Raw genomic sequence first — 19,656 nt, forward strand, 5'->3', positions numbered from 1 at the left:
CTGACATACATCAAAGAATGACCAATTTACCATCATCTGGATTCTCAATGCACACACAAATTATTACATGCCTAAACTAGTATGTAATTCATATCAATAGTTATGTCTTGAAACCTCTGAGTCTAACCAGGTTACAGGCAATATTTTCAAAAATTTCCCCTCATATGGGTAATTTTTTGGGACACAGATCCAGGTACTGCAGACATCCCTGATTCTGGAAGATTTTTACTGCAGAGTACCGGCTTGATTTTAGCAGTTTCATTTTGTACACTAGTAGCTGTTCTAGTTACAGTAAAATATGTGTATGAACATACCTGGGAAATTAAGATTTGGAAGTGCTAGGATCCTGCCAAGATGGTAGATGTATCTACAGAAATCCACTGAATAGAGGATTATTGAGGATTATAGAGGATGATATGAGGAAGGAATTCAGCTTCAGAATACGGAGTAGCAGTGTAGATCTGCAAAAAGTAAAGCTGTATCAGGGCAGAAAGGGATATAAACCCAACCATTAACATCTCATAACCCATATATTATCTAGACAATAAAATTTGTTTCATAATTGCAGATTCCATAAAATAAAATAAAATCAAAATTAATACTCAAGCTATCTTTATATGCATGCACCTAGCTACCAGGTAATTAGAATTGGGAGAATATTTAATAGTTCCTAAAATATTTGCAGCTGTAAAGATTTCAATTCCTACATGGGTGTGGGATTGCAACAGTGGGAAATCAACCAGTTAGTGAATACCAAACATGAGAAGCATTTCCAATAATAAACACAATTAGCAATGTAGATGAGAAATCTATCTGATTTATGGGCTGCATATGCAATTATAACACATTCATAAAATGTTACCCACAGAGCAATCCAATACATTTGTTTATCCGTGCTCCTAGATTAAGAAAGTAATGTTGTCAACCAACCAATTGTGGGCATTACAGATTCAAGATTAATTACCATCTGCATGGGACAGATGTTAAATCTTCAATTTCACAGCAAGGCATCTATAGCTTATTTCCCATGGAGTGCTTCTTTCACTGATCAATAAATGTATCAGCCTAGCTGTTCATCTTGCCACAGAGGTCAGAGGAATGACAGTGGTACATCTGTTTTTGTGTCAAATAAGGACCAAGGAAATGAATCTTATCCAAGCAGATAAACAGCTCTGCTACAATTGTCCTTCAGTCTTCTACTCAGCTAGTCATGATTAAGTTTTAAGCATTTGGGAATTTGTTAGCATTGGCACATTAAAAAAAAAAAAAAAGGCACAACAACTGGGGAGGAAAAAAAGAAATCAAAACACAAATCCAGCCTTTTTGCAGATTCTCAAACTGGAGTTTGTGTCCAGTTTTTATATGAGCTGAGCCTGATTCTTCACTGCACCTTCAGCTGATTCAATAGTGCCAGTATAATATGACAGCAGATTCTGGCTAGCAATATGCCCTCAAAAACTGTATTCTTTATTATTATTATTGTTACTATTAGTATTTCACATGTTGCATAAAGCAAGAAAGTGAACAATTGAATTACTTGTCATGTTAGTGACCAGAGAGCGTTGTCTTTGAAAAGGACATAATAAACAGCATGCTAAATGAGTCATTACTTCACAAAACAATGCAGAAGAATCTTAAATTAGGGCTAGACCCAGAGGGTTTTAAGACAGCAACCTTGCTTGGCCTAACCATATGGGTCTCTGCTCTTTAGGAGCTTCCCTACTTTGCTTAAAGCTGCCTGCAACCTCAGCAACCTCAGTTTATGTAACCTCAGTCACCCATGACTGTTCTGAATCGCCTGCTTTGTGAAGAGGGGAGCTCTAATGCAGTCCTGGTTGGATAGACAGCTGTTTCTGTTCTGCTTAAGTTCCCTGCAGATGTCCAAAGAGACAGAAAGAATCAAGGCTACAAATACCTTCATCTGATGAAGTGGCAGCTTTGCTGAGCTCTCACAGATGCACCGAGCCATCTAAGTCTTCTTTGACTCTTCCTAGCTGGAGGAAGTGACCGTTTCTATCCCCATCCCAGAGGAGTGCCTGAAGCACCACGCAGCGCCCTGAGTAAAAATACCTCCTCCCCTCCTGCTGGAGGTCAGCCACTGTGCAGGTAGATGTGCAACAGCCAGGGAGAGAGCAAAAGGCCTGACAACAGCTTGGAAGGAGAGGCTTCTGGTCCCTGCCCTGGGGGGTGATTTTAATCAACCCAGCAAGGCTCTAATAAAAAATACACATTGCTGGAAGATGGGTTTGAAACCTTGCATCTCCCTCAGCATGTGTTGGGGGAGTGCTTTTACCAGGATAATCCATGTCTAGATCCTCCTTTTACAGTCTGAGTTTGGTCCCTGCGGGTCTGCAGAATGGTGTTACTTCCCAGGTGAGTGATTTGGCCTCTGGATAATTATGTAAAGACAATGCAACATTGGCACACGCCGTACCATTAAACGTGCTCTCTGTAAGTGTTAGCTATATTTTCTCACAGGAGGATGGACATGCCAGACATTTCCACATGGTTTCCTGAACTGCCAGAAGCCATTTAAACTGGATCTTGTGAAGAGGGAGAGAGGCAGTAAATTAAGAGGTCTGGATCTCCTGCAGAGACAGCTGAGTAAGGAATTCAAACGTTTGTATTACATTAGGCTGAGTGGGGTTCCCTGGCTGAGAGTCTGTATGTAACATTTCTATGAGGCAACACTTATGTTAGGCATAAAAACCAGGTTGATTTTCAAGTTCTACCAGAGAAACTAGATTTTTTTGGGGGGGGGGGGAGGGGGAGGGGGGAGTGTGTTATATAACGTTTGCTTAAAAAAAAAAAGGCTATGAACAAGTGCTAACTTCATAGAATAGTTTGGGTTGGAGGGACTTCCAAAGATCATCTAGTCCAACTCTGCAGTGAGCAGGGACATCTTCAACTAGATCAAGTTCCTCATTGCCCTGTTCAGCCTGGCCTGGAATGTTTCCAGGGATGGGGCATCTACCACCTCTCTGGGCAACCTGTTCTAGTGTTTTACCACCCTCATGGTAAAAAATTTCTTCCTTCTATCTAGTCTGAATCTACTCTTTTAGTTTAAAACCACTAGCTCTTGTCCTATTGCAACAGGCCCTGATAAAAAGTCTGTCTCCATCTTTCTTATAAACCCCCTTTAAGTATTGAAAGGCTGCAATAAGGTCTCCCCAGAGCCTTCTCTTCTCCAGGCTGAAGAACCCCAACTGTCTCTGCCTGTCTTCATAGCAGAGGTGCTCCAGCCCTCTGATCGTTTTTGTGGCCTCCTCTGGACTCACTCCAACAGGTCCATGTTTGTCCTGTGCTGGGGGCCCCAGAGCTGGACGCAGCACTGCAGGTGGGGTCTCCCAGAGCAGAGTCACATTTCTTGTGATGCAGCCCAGGATACAGTTGGCTTTCTGGGCTGTGAGTACACATTGCTGGCTCATGTCCACTTTTTTATACACCAGTGCCCCCAAGTCCTTGTCCTTGGGGCTGCTCTCAATCCCCCATCCCCCAGCCTGCATTGATACTGGGGTTGCCCTGACACAGGTGCAGGACCTTGCACTTGGCCTTGTTGAACTTCATGAGGTTCACAGGGGCCCGCTTCTCAAGCTTAAAATACCATGTCACACTGTATAAAGGCAGAATTAAGGTTGTACAACTAAATATCACTTTTATTTTTTTTTCTCATAATTTTGTCAGTATAGTCTACCAGCACTCCTGCTAGATCAGAAAATTTTCTAAATGGACAACTAAAGATGAGCATGGATTCAATAATCTGTCTAAGAATTAATTTCCTTACATGTGTTTTAAGTCTTCCAAGTCCATAATGGGTGAATTAACTTCCAGATAATAATTCCTCTTTATCTTTCAAAGGTCTTTCAGTTATACTACAGTGATGATTGCGATCAAAGGTTTATTCTGTACTGAAGGCAAACATCCTGCTCTCTCTTGAGATGTTATATCTCGTGGACATTTTGTCCAGGACTTTTTGAGAATCTGGTTTATGATGGACTTCTTTATCTAATTTCATTGACGTTGCTCTCTATAAAGCTAAGTACACAGCTGTGCTGCTGGAGATTCATGCAAGAGGAACTCATTGACTTTGAACCCTTGCTCTTTCAGTTATATCTGTTTCAGTGGAAAAAAGAATAAACAAGGCTCTGAATCATTTTACACAATACATAGAAAACTTGAAAATTTCATTTACACTCTCAGCCATGAACTATAGGAAAACGAACATTGTCCACATAAATACAGTTTCCATTAAAAATAAGCTGTTCTTGCTGCTATTGTTGCCACAACATTTTAAATGGGAATGAAGTCAAAAGTTAGCGCTTCTATTAAAGACCTGTGGGGAGCTGGCAAAAATTTACTTTGCTTGAGAAAGTTAAGTGGAAAAAAGGAAGCAGGCAGTGGAGCTGTTCTAACAGAGGGAGGCTCAGAGCAAGGCCAAGGACTAGCCAAGTGAAAGACACAGTACAGCACGCCCACATGTAGCCAGGACCTGTGGTAAAGGCAATTCATACGCAGGACAAAGAGGAGTTTGGAATTGGATGTGGGAGAACAGGAATTTGTTTGAAGGTGTTTCTTTCCGTACTCAGAGAACACCATGATTGTTGTGATATAGTTTCACTGGCCCCAGTCTCTGGATATCTTTTGCACTCATCCTTGTTTATTGCAGGCAGGCTCCAGAAGATAGTTTTAGCATCCCTGTATGCCAGGTACCTTTCTGCCTAGTGGAACTGCCAATGTTGAATTTTTCCTCTGGGCTTTTAAGTCTAGAATTTGTATTGTGATTATTTGCACTTCTCCAGTTGAAGATGTGTCATTTGGCAGAAAAAAATTATGAATGCAGCGAGAAAAGAGAGGCACAGAGGGAGAACATGATTCTGAAGTTAATAATACTTACTTAGAAAAGGTTTTTTAATAAACACTGAATAGCGAGAAGGGTTGTCAAGCAATGGAACAGGCTGGCCAGGGAAATGGTTGGGTCACTATCCCTGGAGGGATTGAAAAGACGTGTAAATGCAGCACTTAGGGACATGGTTTAGTGGTGGACTTGGCAGTGCTGGGTTAATGGTTGAACTCAATGATCTTAAAGGTCTTTTCCAACCTAAACAATTCTATGATTCCATGTACTGTGTCAGCATTCATTTGGGGAGTCAGTCTTAGATTCTGGTGTTCTTTTCTGCAACTGCTTCCATATATTGCACACTGACCAATCATTTAATAAAACACAGAAGGAGACTGCATCCCATGCATGCTGTTCTGGACTCAAACTATGGAGGTAAGCGAGGTTTTAGGGATGCCCCACTATGCAACATCTACTGTCTAGCTCTAGAGTTTTCCTATGAAATACAGAGATTTCCCACAATTGTTACTGAACTACTTAACTCTGTTTCTTTGCCTTGATGTTCAGCTTTTTATTAGTGTCTTACACAATTTCCAGCTTGCCTCCATAATATGACCTTTGTGAGAAAATGAAAAAAAAAAGTAGTCATGAAGAGGGAAAACTAATTGATAGGTAATGACCGGTGACAACTACAAAGATGGTAGACATACAAGATGGAGACAGGGACAAACCCTGAAAAAAAGCTAGATAACCTGTCTCACTGAAAATTCAAATGGTTTGATGTCTGTTTTCCTCTCAGACTGGAGTGAAATATACTGAAATATCCTGTGAGGAGCAACCATGGTACACATTGTTGGCACAGACAGAGCTGTGGACCAGAGGAACGTGATCCAGCCCATGACAGATACTGGAAAAATGAGGGACTAAGAACCACTGTTGTTGGTTTTCATTTAATGCTTTGAAATATTTTCTTAAATAATAACAGTGATACAGATCCTCTATTTTATCAGAACACTTAATCCAAAAAAAGAGCATATTCCCTGCAAAAGTAGCCCTAGACTTCACGACTGTCACAGGGAATTACTTTGTAGTGGCAGAGATGGAACTTGTGATTATCTGTCTGCAAACCATAGCTCCTTTTCTCCATCTCTTAAAGCATAGTTGAGATAAAAGAGGATATTTTTAAATCCCAGAGTGCTGTTCTATGTGGAACATAGCAATTGAACTGTTTCCACAGGTCTTTTGTGGTCAATGTATGTCAGACTAGACATGAACACAAAAAAATTGAGGCCATTTCCTATCCTATCCTGTCCCTCACTTTAATGCTAAACAGTCTGCTTTAAGTTTTGGCTCTACAGCAATACAAGTGAGATGATTCTTTCCTTGTATGTCTCTTCTGCTGTGATTTCTGTTCTTTGAGTCAAAGTCTGTTTTTTCCCTATTTATGAAAAAGCACAATGAATCATCATTTTAATTGGGAAATAAATTTTTAATTGGGAAATAAATAAGCTTACCCTCTGTAGCAGAGGATCAAGCTAAGGAACATTTAATCACAGTGGACAGACATGTGGACCCAGCAGGATGTGCTCACAAGTGCTGACATTGAAAGGCTACCCTCAATAATCACTGAAAGGACATGGCCATTGGGGGACTGCAAGAAAGCAATTGTCCTGCTATCTTCAAAACAGGCAAGAAGGATCCAGGGAACAAAAGGTAGTCCACCTCATCTTGTTTCCAAGAATGTGATGTCCTTCTGGAACAAACAAGTCCAAAAATATGAAGGACAAGAGGGAGTAGTCACCATGAAGTTACAAAACCATGCCTGACAAACCTGATAGCCTTCTACACAAGGAAGTAACTAAGCCAGTGAAAGAAAATGGGTTTTTTTCTTGATTTTAGTAGGGCTTTCAACACTGTTTCCCATAATATCCTCATAGATAAACTGATGTTGGTCCAGATAAATGGACAGTAAGATGGGCTGAGAACTGGCTGAACTTCTAGGTGAAGAGGGGTGTAATCAGTAACATGAAGTCCAGCCAGAGGTCAGTCACTAGTGGAATACTCCAGAGGTTGATACCAGAGCCAATACTTATATATATATATGCATATAATAACCAGGAGTGCAGACTTAGCAAGTTTGAAGACAATACAAAATTAAGAAAAGTGGCTGATACATTAGACTTTTGTGCTGCCACTCACAGAAACCTCAACAAATTGGAGAAATGAACCAACAGAAAGTTTTTGAAGTTGACAAATGGAAATGCCAAGGCCTGCACTTGGGGAGAAATGACCCCATGTGCCAGCACAGGAGATTTACCATCTGGAAAGCAGATTTATAGAAAAGGATCTTGGGGGTCCTCCTGGTGTCCAGCAGGACGTGAACTAGCAATGTACCTTCACAACAAAGAAGGCCAACAACTTTCTGGGATACATTAATGGCTCAAGAGAGATGCTCCTTCCCCTATGCTTAGCATTGGTGAGACAGATTTGGAGAGCTGGGTCTAGGTCAGGGCTCCCTAGTATAGGAGAGACACGAACTGGAGCAAGTCCAGTGAAGGGCTAGAAAGATGAGTAAGGGCTGGAAGGACCTGACATATGAGGGGCTGAGCAAGCTGGGGTTTCTCAGCTTGGAGAAGAGAAGGTTCAGGAGGGATCTTCTCAGTGTGTATAAATACTTGATGGGAGAGTGTAAAGAAGGAGCCAGGCTATTTTCAGTCATGCCCAGTGAAACAGCTGAAACACCAGAGGGAGGTGCTGGAGTGTGTCCAAAGGGCAACAAATCTGGTGAAGGGTCTAGAGCAGAAGTCTTACGAGAAAAGGCTGGGGGAACTGGGATTGTTTGGCCTGGAGAATAGGAGGCTCAGGGGAGACATTATCACTCTCTACAACTACTGGAAATGAGGTTGTAGCAAGGTGGGTGTCCATCTCTTCTCCCAAGAAACAAGTGCTAAGACAAGAGGAAATGTCCTGAATCTGCACCAGAGGAGGTTTAGATTAGATATGAGGAAAAATTTCTTCACCAAAAGCGTTATTAAACATTGGAACAGGCTGGCCAGAGAAGTGGTTGAGTCACCATCCCTGGAGGTATTGAAAAGATGCGTAGATGTGTTGCTTAGGGACATGGTTTAGTGGTGGACTTGGCAGTGCTGGGTTGATGGTTGGACTCAATGATCTTAAAGGTCTTTTCCAAACTAAGTGATTCTATGATTCTACGATTCTATGAACACCAGGGAATAATTTTTCACTGTGAAGGTGGCTGAGCACTGACACAGGTTGCCTAGAGAGCCTGTGGAATCTCCCTCCTTGGAGACAGTCAAAACCTGACTGGACGTGGTTCTGGGCAACTAGTTGGCCCTGCTTGAGCAGTGGGGTTGGACCAGATGACCTCCAGAGGTCCCTTCCAACCTCATACATTCTGTGATGCTGTGATAAACAGAACGATTATATCCATTATAATTCAGAGGTATCTAGAAGAGCAGACCTTTTTCTGATCTATTATTTCTCTCCTTGCTGGTATGAGTAGCACCAGGGTTATTTTTTCTGGATGGAAGATTATTCCTCTTATATCTGCTGATAACTGTTCCTGCTTCTCCAGGCTGTGCTTGCGTTTCCTCATACTGATGGTAATATTTCTACTTTTGCGGCTGTGTTTTGCCTCAAATGTGGATAATAAATGACTCATAACATTAATCTGCCTTGTAATTTATTACAGTGCTATGCTGCGCTGGAATATCGGGTGGATAGTTTATACCACATAATGAGACAGCAAAGATACTGAAGCAGCAAAAGTGTAATTTCAAAATGACATGTTTTTGCAAAGTGTATAAACATCAGACAGGTACCAATAATCATAGGTAATGAAATCCTGCAGGTACCTTGTGGAGTCCTCACCAGTGCAATAACACTGCAGCCCACAAAGGGGCACCCAGATGCTGCATTTAAAACCATATTCCTCCAGCGCCTTCTCGTGTGTATTTCCAGACACTTAAACTTCAGAAGTTTCCAGACAAAAGTTTCCTCTCACCATGACACCACTCCCAAGCCTCAGTGAAATCCCAGACTAGAAAAACCCTTTAAAGTCAATGGAGTTCATTTGAAAATACATTTAATTAATCTCTCTTCATTTATCACCGTGAGAACTATGCTACACGGGTAATATATGGGTATTGCTTTTTTACAAAACCACTGACACGTTTTAGGCTAATGAAACTGAGGCCAACAACAACATTAAACAACAGCCTCAGAGGAAAACTGCCAAGTGCTTGTTTGGCCAGAATGTTTATCGTAAAAATAACATTACACATGCTCAAATTCTTATCAGTCAAATGTTTCTTGAATTTGCTCCAGTTGTGTTTGGTTATGCCCTTCCCTTTTCTATTAAAGTATATTCATACAGACATTGCAATTTTGCCCCTTTCCATTGCTGGCAGCTCAGATATGATGCAGCTTTTCTGATAACCCCCCTGCATTCCCACTTCTGGTATAGTGCACTTAATGTCTGTGTGTCAGTTATTTTTCCAGTAAAATCTATTTAGCATCTGTGACCCAGCGCAGAAATAGAGAAGGGGTGCGGCCAGAGATGATGTCAATGTTATACTCAGCTGATAAGAAACCTGAAATGAAAGGGGTTTATAGCAATCATATGACATTAAAAAGGTCTGCATAATTAATATATGGCTGTGATTTCTGCACAGTATGTTTGCCAAACCACTGCTTTAATGGCCTAATGGTCTCTGAAGAAAGCAGAGCTTTGCTTGCTGTATTGCTGAGAGGCAAAACCAGAAGAAATCAGTAACTCAGCCAACGAAGGTAACTGCCTTACTGAGAAACAACTGACTGGCAGCTATATATGAGCATCCTGGTGAGCCTATGTTCCGGGTGAGGACATTCCACAATTCTAAAGCACATTAAAACCCCCTTCTTGTCTATAATTAACCTTTCACTATTGTGCCTTGTTAATTAAAAAGAAGTATGTAATGATTGGAAAGTGGGCATTAAGGCAATGCCATGGCATCAGCTACTATGACTACAAATTCAGCCTGTTAGTTTTAACTCTGCCATTGTCTTCAAAACAATACCTAATACTGTATTTGCAATGGCAGCAGCTGATAATAAACATTTGTACAGGTTTACGCCACTTTACAAAACTAGCTAACACGTCACATTTCCAGTGCCAATCACTCACTACAGCAAATGGCAACGGCTTTGGCTCAAGCCATCAGGAGTCACTAGAGAAGGGTAGTTGCATGGAAGTAGTGAGATTTAAGAGGTTTTGTTGGGATTTCTGTGTTTCAAACAAACAGCAGTTAGCTATTATCTGAGAAGCACAAAATAAAACGAATCAATTTTATTTCTTTGCTTTCAAAATAAGATTGCTCAAAATAAGTGAGCAATCCATTATATGGACTCCAGCTGCAGATGACAAGTCCACCCATTCTCCCCTGCTTTTGCAGACTGAAGTAACAGAAATGGTAACACTGGATGTGACCAGCAGCTTGCTGGAAATGGCTTTGGCAAAAGGGGGCTATTTGTCACCACCTGAACTTGTATTAAACCATTTAGCATATGCTTGCTTAAAATCTTGCTGCAGAATGAGATATGAAGTGTCATGAGACTCAGCTGTACGATAATAGTATGCAGTCAAGCACATTTGTATCTTGATATGTCTGGTACAACAGAAAGATTTATTATGTCCTATCCATTTACTGCACATTGCAGCCGGAGTTGTAATTGGCCAGGATGGTAAAGGTTTGATTTAAGGCAATGATTCTATCAGCTTGGTTTTTGCTAATAGGGTATAAGTGTTCCATACAGCATTATATCTTCCCGTGTTATGGCCTGTCCTGGGTTAATTGTATGCTGCAGTCTAATCTATTCCTGCCTTTACATCGTTTGCTATGAGAGACTACAGATGCATGTATTTGATCGCTCCCCGTATTTACACAAGAGAATAATATTTCTCAGAGGCTTACCCAAAATATCACTGTTTCCAAATCAATAACAATTGTTAAGAAGATTGCAGATTCCATTTTGACTCTATTTGATGGATTGCAATGATCAAAGCGAAATATCCTTTGGCATCAGGCTAAGGTCTCTTATTATATACTTGTTATAGTATAATGCAGAAAAATCAAAGAATTAGATGACAAATGAACATTAGTGAAGTGAGTAATTAGAAGTATGGCCAAGTAGTTAAAGGGCTTCATTTTTATTAGAAGTATGGTTTATGTCCAATAGTAGTTAAATTACTTCATTTTAAAATATATATGAAGAACCATATTAGCAGAATGGAGTGTAATGAAAGTAATGAATGCCTAATTCTTTTATGGAAATGAACAATGCCAGTTTCAGACAGAATCCTAATCACTTAATTGTGCACAAGGTCTTTAGCTTGTTTGTTTTTCTGAAGTCAGACCTGTGAACAGTTATGGATTATATCCTTAATAGCTTTTGCTTTTTTTCCTGAGAGACAAGATGACACAGTAAGAGCTACATGGAGTCTTCTACCTCTAATACTTTATGGCAGTGACTTGGATTGTCCCCAGGTTCGTAGCAGTCATTAATAACATTATTAAGTGGCTTTTTCAATAGGTTTCTCAGTTCATTTTTCTCGTGGGCTATAGTGTGTAGGACAGAACTACCATCAGGATTGACATCATCACTGGAAGCATGCAAATTCCTAGAGGCTGATGGCTGAGGCATGCTGTTGGGACAAGATAGCATAAAATTTGGTAACTACAGCAGCTGCTAAGAGTCCCCTAACACTCTACTAAGTATAGAAGTAGGATTCTGCAGTTCTAATCCACTGTTGTATTTTTCAAATGCAGGAAAACAAAAAAAACCAAACCCAAACCAAATCAGATGTGTTAGAAACTGGTATTTGCAGCCCACTTCTACTGCCTCTGGTCAAAGAATCTCACGCTGATTTCAGGTTGTAACTACAGCCACCTCCCTGCCACCTCCTCACTGTTGCAGGAGCTCTGTTTTTTTCTATAATTTGTTGACAGTAGTGGTTAGAACTATGATCAGAAACTAAGTTTAAAAGTAAAAAAAATCCTTTCACGATGACAGTTTCTCATTTGATTTGTGCCAAGCCAACTAGTATCTCAGACTCCTTGTGCAAGGCAATGGCACTCTATGGTGTGCTCTGGCATCCTATCTCCCAGCTTATGCTCCACAGATCCCTGTTGGCTCAAATATCCAGATTTTCTTGCCACAGGGAGAAAAGCATACAAGTGAGGACAGCACAGAAGTGCTCCCAGATTCCCCCAATTTAGACCTAGCCACAGAGATGTAGTTTCTCCTTCCTGCAATGAAGGAAAGAGCACTTTTATCTCGCACTGTTGTAAAGCTTGTGAGACATGGATACTTTGGAAGTGGACTCTGATACATTAAAGTTCTCAGAGTTCTAGGAGGTGGTGCTACCAATGCCAAATATAAAGACAATACAATGGGTTTTTTTCGCAATATAGGTAGTGCTACACGCACAACTTGTTATCATGTTTTCAAGGGCAACGACAACACGCTAGTGTCTTTTGGAGTCACAGACTTTCAGGTTTCTCTTGCCACAAGTTTTCATTTCAGCAAAAACATGATCTAGACAAGTTGCCTGCCTAACATATACACCTGAGGTCTCTCCCTTGGCCTTTCTTTCTGCTCACTCTCTCTAAAAGCAAATAGTTGATGCAACAGCTTGAAGCAGTTGCATAGAACATCTTAGTAAAGGAAGAGACATATGTCCCTCTTGCTGTCCCAAGAAAGAAGTGAATGCATAGTTTATTCAGAAAAATAAATGTTGTAATTGACTAAGAGCTGCAAATTTTGGAGGAAACCTAGAATAAACCTTGATGTTCCAGTTGTTTTAAACAGCTTTGTAACAGCTTAGTGCTTTCCTTGACCATCTTTCATTAGGATACTGGCTATTGTGATGTTACAGGCTTTAAAAGAATGTGAGATCTTTTATTCTTTCAATTTTTTGCTCTTCTAACAAAAATCAAAATATAAGGTCCACAGAGCTGTGAGTGAATGAAACATTGAGCCTTTTGTAGCACTAAGAAGCTGCATTTAAAGCTACTTATCTTCAGACACGGATACTTTCAGAAAACATGCCCCTGGCTAGGAGATCTCTTGCAACTCCCATTTTAATTCCTGTCATAGAAAGTAAACTTCCAAAGTTGTTCTGCTGTTGGGGAAAAGTAGAAAGGCTACTGTGTGTTGGAGGGCAAAAAGGGTCCAGAGGGAGAGCTAGAGAAAAAAATCATGCTGGTCAAAATCAATGCAAAAGAGTATGTTTCTTTTAATGTGTTTACCAAGCATCATTGTTCTACCATTTTTTGAGTCCTTCTCTGTGAAATACACTTCACAAGGGACTGTTGGAGTGTACACAACAAAATAGACAAGTGCGATTTTAAGGCAGATTGTTTAAAAATAAATGAATAACAAATTTTAAAGGACCTCAATATGATACTCTGGGGAATGTTCCAAGGGAACAAATAGCTTATACGAATCAGGGTATGCAACACTGGCCCTCACAGACTGTCAAATGGAGGCAACGATAACCGTATGCTTTTAATTGCAAGATTATGCTTTTAAGCCTATGAAGGTTTCCTTTGTTAGGCAATGAACCAAACCACTCCAGTCAACAGGAATTTTTCTAGTGACTGAGGTGACATTTAAATTAGAACTGAAAGTTTGACTACTTACCTCTTCTAATTTGCACCATTAGAAATACCCATTAACATTGAGATATGACAATAGTGTGTAAATTATTAGGTATTCTGTCAAGTAACATGTAAAATTGGCATAAATTATTATTCTGTTTGTGAATTTAGTTGTGTCCAAAGAGAATTCACATGCCAGTCCTTCTACCATAAAGTGGTTTGAACAAATTTTAAAAAATTGTTTGTAATTCCATAACATTAGGATGTTTAAATTTTATTTTCGGATGTCAAAAGGAAAGTTATTTTGCACATTAAACCCTCAGATTTTATTTTGAGCTGCCAATGAGGCTACAATTGTTACCAAGTACAGAAGTAATTATCTCTTAGCTTGCCCTTGCAATTCATACATATGTTGTTGAATAGTCATTGAATAAACTGTTGTGATTTTCAGACTTATAACAATTGGAAGCCTGTATTGATTTTTTTTACAAAGTTTTCGGTCTCAAAAATTTTTCTACAGCTTCTCAAGTTTTAATACATGTATTCCATCTAATATATTCTGAATCTCAGTTTCTAAGCAGCAGGGAATTTAAGTGAAGATTATTTTTGCAGGCCAAATTTAGAAGGATAGATCCTGAGCAGATGTATACAATGTATATAACTGATTGAAATGAAGTTACTTAAACTACAGCACTTAAGGTAGAATTTAAAATAAAACAAAGCAAAATTCCAAATATCCAGAGTTTGCATGTATTACATCAGAAAATAAAGCAGAAGTAGGTCTGGGGGAAAAAAGGGGTCTTTTTTTTTTAATGTCAAGATTTCAAATTTATGTTCAAAATTTTAAATCAAACCCTGTAGTTACTGCCCATGCCTGCCCTAGTGCTGGGGCAGAAGGTATGGATGTTTCCTCTCTCCCATAACTTTATGTTGGCTCATTTTGATTCATTCGTCACACCTCATAACATGATTCATTGCCTCTTCTGTTTGTGTGATATACTGCTATTTCATCAAGCTTTTGATGCAGCCCATCATTCAACATGTTCCAGGCAGCAGAAGCTTCAGTGTATACACAGGCATTGTTTATAGTGGCTCTGCATCATATTTAATGTTGCGGGTATATTGGTTATCCAGGTAACTCTGTTATCTAAGAGGCATTCATCTTTTTCCTTTCCTTTTCTCTCTTCAAAAACTTAAAAATAGGATTGGCTTTGATGCAGAACATTAGTTTGAGGGATCTGATTTGAAGACCACAAACGAAACCTGTCATCTCCCACCTGCAGCTTCATCAAATGTGAGGTGGTCTAATTTGCTAAGTTTCCTAGAGATGTCAGGAACAGCTGCTACTCATTTACAGCTTATAAAGGGGCTTTAATCAAAGCTACGTGGACTCAGGGCTGGCACCAATGGCAGGAAAAGACTGAAATTGCTAGGTCCTTATTTATTAGTGTTAGGTTAATAGGTTTCTGAAAAATAATATCTGGCTGCTGTTGTTGGAAAGGTTGGCAGGATTAGATATAAGTATGGTAAGGGCTGTACAATAAATATTTGGTCTAGAAGGAAAGTCAACAAAGATGTAGCTTCTAAAAGATAAATGCTGCAATGGTAAATGTCAAATATGGGGACAATGCTAAGAAAGAGATTTAATATCCGATGTCTGTAGGAGGAGAGCCAGATAACGAAAACATTGAGATTATGCGCAAGATTTCTTTCTTCATGTGGTAATTTAAGAGGAAAGGAAAGAATCAAGAATGTTCATACAAAGAAAGTTTAAAATCTGAAAGAACTGCAAGTTTGTTCAGCAACAGAAAGTTTCTCGTGAGCCTTAATAAGAAGCAGTGTCTCTGAGATGGCTCTGAAGGCTGAATAGAAGAAATAGCTCTCATGAAAAATTTAGTCTTTCCTTTCCTTGGAAAATTTCACCACAAATTGCTATTTCTGGTTTTATGTCTCCAGTTAATCTATTTTGAATGGAAAATATCAGCTTGCTAGCTAAATGACTGTTTGAATCAGAAAGATCAGACTTCGCTCATCTGGCAAAAACAATGAAAAATTTTAAGGTAAGTCCACACAAAAGATACAGCTCTTACTGTTTGGCAACTGCCGAAGCTTGCATGTGAAGGGCGCGTAGAGTGACATATGTCAGCATCTCACAACTCGGCAATTAGCTGTAGGCAAAAATGGTGATACGAGGCTGAGGGCAAGCTGCACTATGAAGGTAAAAGCTTGTGTCTAAAGTCTTACATGAGGTGCAGTTTTTTTTTTTTAAAAAAGGGAAGCTTGTCTAAGTCAGCCATAATCTAATTATGATTGAACTAATAGTTAGATACAGGGCACTTTCATTATCAAAAAAAGAGGCATGATGTGTCTGGCTGGCTGCTTGTAAGGAGGTAATGGATTATTTACATGGGTGACTGCAGTGGCCAGGGGATCACAGGCTAATCATAACAGGATGACTGTGTGCCAACAAAATGTTAATGAGCAGCTATTCTCATAATCAGTAGTCTGACTTGCAGCAGTCATGGAGAGGGCACCGTGTAACAGCACATGCAGATGGGACATATCCAGGTCTGGCAGAGTAGGTTATTTGCCTGAATACAGGAACTGAAGATACAACATTGATAGAACTGAACCATGAGTGTGTGCTAGTTACATGGATAAAATCATTTACCAACTTAGAAACATCTAAGATCTTTTTTGTGTATCCTGCCAGTGATGGAATGTAGTCAGTGAGTAGGGATCTGGTTAAATGTATGTGGAAAAGGGGACATGACTCAACAACTTTGATCCTGAGATGCTGCTGTATAATTTAAACCCACTTTACACTATTTGTTAACTATTGCGTTGCTACCTGCTACTTACTATTGCAATTAATAATATAAGAATATAAGTGATGAATCCAGGACTGAAATATTTCCAAAAACCTTGATGATGGGGCTAAACAAACTCTGGAGGACTGAAAATATGGAAACATTGTATGGGTTGAATGCTAGGACAGGCAAGAATGCAAAAGAGAAAGACCACAGAAAACTAGAAAAGGAGCCTTTACTTACTACTGTAGGTTATGAACTTTTCCATGGTCCCATGGTATCTGCAGACTGAGCACTTTTTTCCAGGTCACCCTCAGAACATACATGGTCACATTTCCTAAAATAGAAGAAGTATGAATAAAATATAAAACCATCTTTTTAGCCATTTCTTGTGTGGATAAATCTTTTCCCTTCTAGTGAAAGTGTTCTCACCACTAACTTGAAGAAGTCAAGTCTTTCCTTTGCTGTATTTCAGTCATCTTATCATAACTGTTGATGTTATTCTGGCTAAACTCCAAGAATGCCCTGTTCACATGCTACAATATCTGCTGACAGTCTGGCCTTCTCCATTATATTTCAAGTATTTTTTCTTTAGTCTATTTTTAAAGACTACTTCCTGCTTTTTGCTTTCTTCTCCCCTCCCAGTTTTCTTCCCAAGCACCTTCAACATCTGCTTTACTTATCTGCTTTTTCACTGTCAGCACTGGACCTTCACAGACTCCTATCCAAAGACTCCTTGAGTGTAGCTCAAAACAGCACTGTACTCTTATAAATAGACCTCTGTCATCTGTTTTCTGTCATACGAGCAGGAGAAGCTGGGGAATAAAGTGCACTTTAGACCTGGAATCTGCACATCTCAAAGGCCCAGTTCATCATACAATGTTTTATACTGAAAATGGAAAGACTTGCCAAATTTAACTTCTAACATTTGGATGAGAATACAGTCCCATGTCCTCAAAATTCTGAAAGGTCTGTTTTTTTAATTTGAGAGTAAAATGTTCTAGAAACTTCATATTTTGAAAATGGATGTTAAGCAAAGTTAGCAGTAACAAAACTGTCCCATAAAGGAGTTTCTCAGCACTGCACAGCCTGCAAAAGATTTTAGATTCCTGAATCTGTTGCATCAAAAATAATTTATAAGATTAACCTCATGCCTTAGAGTTTTCAGTATTACCTATGGCAGGGTTCCTTTCTGGGAGGTGAGGTTGTGGGATGTAAATTAGAGATGCTTACCCTAAACTGTCATAGAGATCAGTCTTATTTCCATAGACCCCAAAAGATGAGCCCTTCTTTTTGCTCCATTCTTGTTTCATGTACAATAGAGAGCCAAACCTGCTCCTTTTGGCACTAAATAGTTTTATTTGAATGGTACCTGTGTCTATGGACTTTTCTGAGTATGTCTTAGCTGATATAAGAGCCTCAGAATAATGCTCTGTTCACCATGGAGTTTAAACAATCTGTTCTCTCAGAGTCAGATAACATCATTATTTACCTTTTAGAGTCTCTGTTCAGGGCTAAATATATCCAACCAGCCAGGCCACCGCAAAGACTGAATCTGGCAAAAAACATTAAAGCTGTCCAGGTATTGAAAGCTTTGTGCAGACCTGCCCCAGTAAATGGATTAAACGAAAGGCAGGCAGGTTTTTTCCTAAACTTGCTCTCACAGCAAACAGGAAAATATAACAGAGCAGGCCAAGTACCGACTGTTCTCTTTGTCCATGCACTGGTCGAATTTCCTTATTTCATTTGGGGTCAGCGCAGTGATTTTATGAGTCAGACTTGTTTTGTCAGAGTGCAGTTGACAGGATTAACTTCTCTGAATTATCCGTTGCTTCCAATCTTACATAATGACATTTAAATTTGTGTTACATTATATTAACAGTAAAACTGTCAGTAAGCAATTTGCTATTTATTTTAATATTTTTTGTTCATGGTGCGAAGACATTCTGCACATACTTTAAACCCTGGTAGTATCAATATGGTGCAGCTAGAGAAAGGATGCATGACTAATATTTTGCTGTACATTTTGGCTGGATTAGTAGTTGAGGGCCCATTTGCTGCCTACCTCTAGCCTGAGGCTTTGCGGTCCAGCCCTATCTCACCATATCATCTTCATATATCCACACCTCACAGGTTTGCTGCATCTGTATTCTCCTGCCCCCAAAACAGACATCGCAATGCTTATCTCCTTTGCTGGGACATTGTGACATATGACCAACTAATATTGTAAGTATCACAGAAGCAGTATTCTCTTTCAAAACTTGATACTTCTCTAAAAGCCTTTTATTTGTCAGCAAGGAAGGTGTCGTCTTAACTTTCTTGGTCTCCTCTCCCTGCTCTTTCCCTGTCCTGCTATGAATGTGCATCATGCACAGGCACTGAAGAGCTCATTGGTAGACAGGAACAACTCCACTGTTAAAATCTACGTGTGTGTGTGTGTGTGTGTGTGTGTGTGTGGCGGGATCACTGGATAACTCAGGTTGGAAGGGGGCACTGGAAGTCACCCCTGTGCGAGGGTGCTGAGCGCACCCTTAGGCCTGGAGGAGGTCAGGCCTGGGGAAGGGGCTGGGGGCAGCGCAGAGGCACCCTGCGGCGGGCAGCCCATCCCCCAGGCTATGGGGAGAAGCATCGGCAGCTATCCAGCCCAGGGGGCTGCTTTCAGCTGAGGCTCTTGCCTTTGGCCCCTGCCTGAGCTACAGCCCAGGCCCCGCTGCACTGCCCCTGTGTCTGTGACTGGGAACAGGCTGTGGCTCTGTGCCCCTGCCCACGAGCTGACATCCCGGCTCAGCTCACCCCGTCTACATCCCCAGGGATGTGCCCAGTGCTTGGGGCTGCCCCGACTGTCCCCCTGCCTGCCTTGCTCCTGGCTAGGGGCGATGTCCCTGGCTGCTAGGTCCTTCCTTGTGTCCCAGCAAGCTCCTTCCACCCTCAGCCCCTCAAAGCTGGGCCAGCTATGAGATCAGATGAGGTTGTTCAGAGCTTCAGCTTCTGAGGTCTTGAAAACCTCCAAGGATGGAGACCTGTCGTGGCTTAACACCAGCCAGCAACCAAGTACCACACAGCCACTTACTCACTCCCCCTCCCCCAGGGGGATGGGGAAGAGAAACGGAAAGGAATGTAAAAATCAAGGGTTGAGATAAGAACAATTTAATAGGTAAATCAAAAGCCACGCATACAAGCAAAGCAAAGCAAGGAATTCATTCACCGCTTTCCATGAGCAGGCAGGTGCTCAGCCATCTCCAGGAGAGCAGGGCTCCATCACGCGTAATGGTTACTCAGGGAGACAAACGGCCTAATGCCAAATGTCCCCCCCTTCCTTCTTCTTCCCCCAGTTTATATACTCAGCATG

General features: G+C 40.5%; 1 long non-coding RNA gene across 1 annotated transcript; it reads right to left on the bottom strand.

Annotated features, from left to right (window-relative positions):
• Positions 1-320: 320 nt before the first annotated feature.
• LOC121089359 lies at positions 321-16,782 on the bottom strand. Its single transcript, XR_005828191.1, has 3 exons — positions 16,740-16,782; positions 16,551-16,644; positions 321-461 (listed from the first exon to the last, which is right to left on the bottom strand). It is a non-coding gene; the product is annotated as an uncharacterized LOC121089359 (long non-coding RNA).
• Between the last annotated feature and the right edge of the window lie 2,874 nt (positions 16,783-19,656).

This window comes from Falco naumanni, chromosome 5 (assembly GCF_017639655.2).
Source record: "Falco naumanni isolate bFalNau1 chromosome 5, bFalNau1.pat, whole genome shotgun sequence".
Lineage (NCBI taxonomy): Eukaryota > Metazoa > Chordata > Aves > Falconiformes > Falconidae > Falco > Falco naumanni.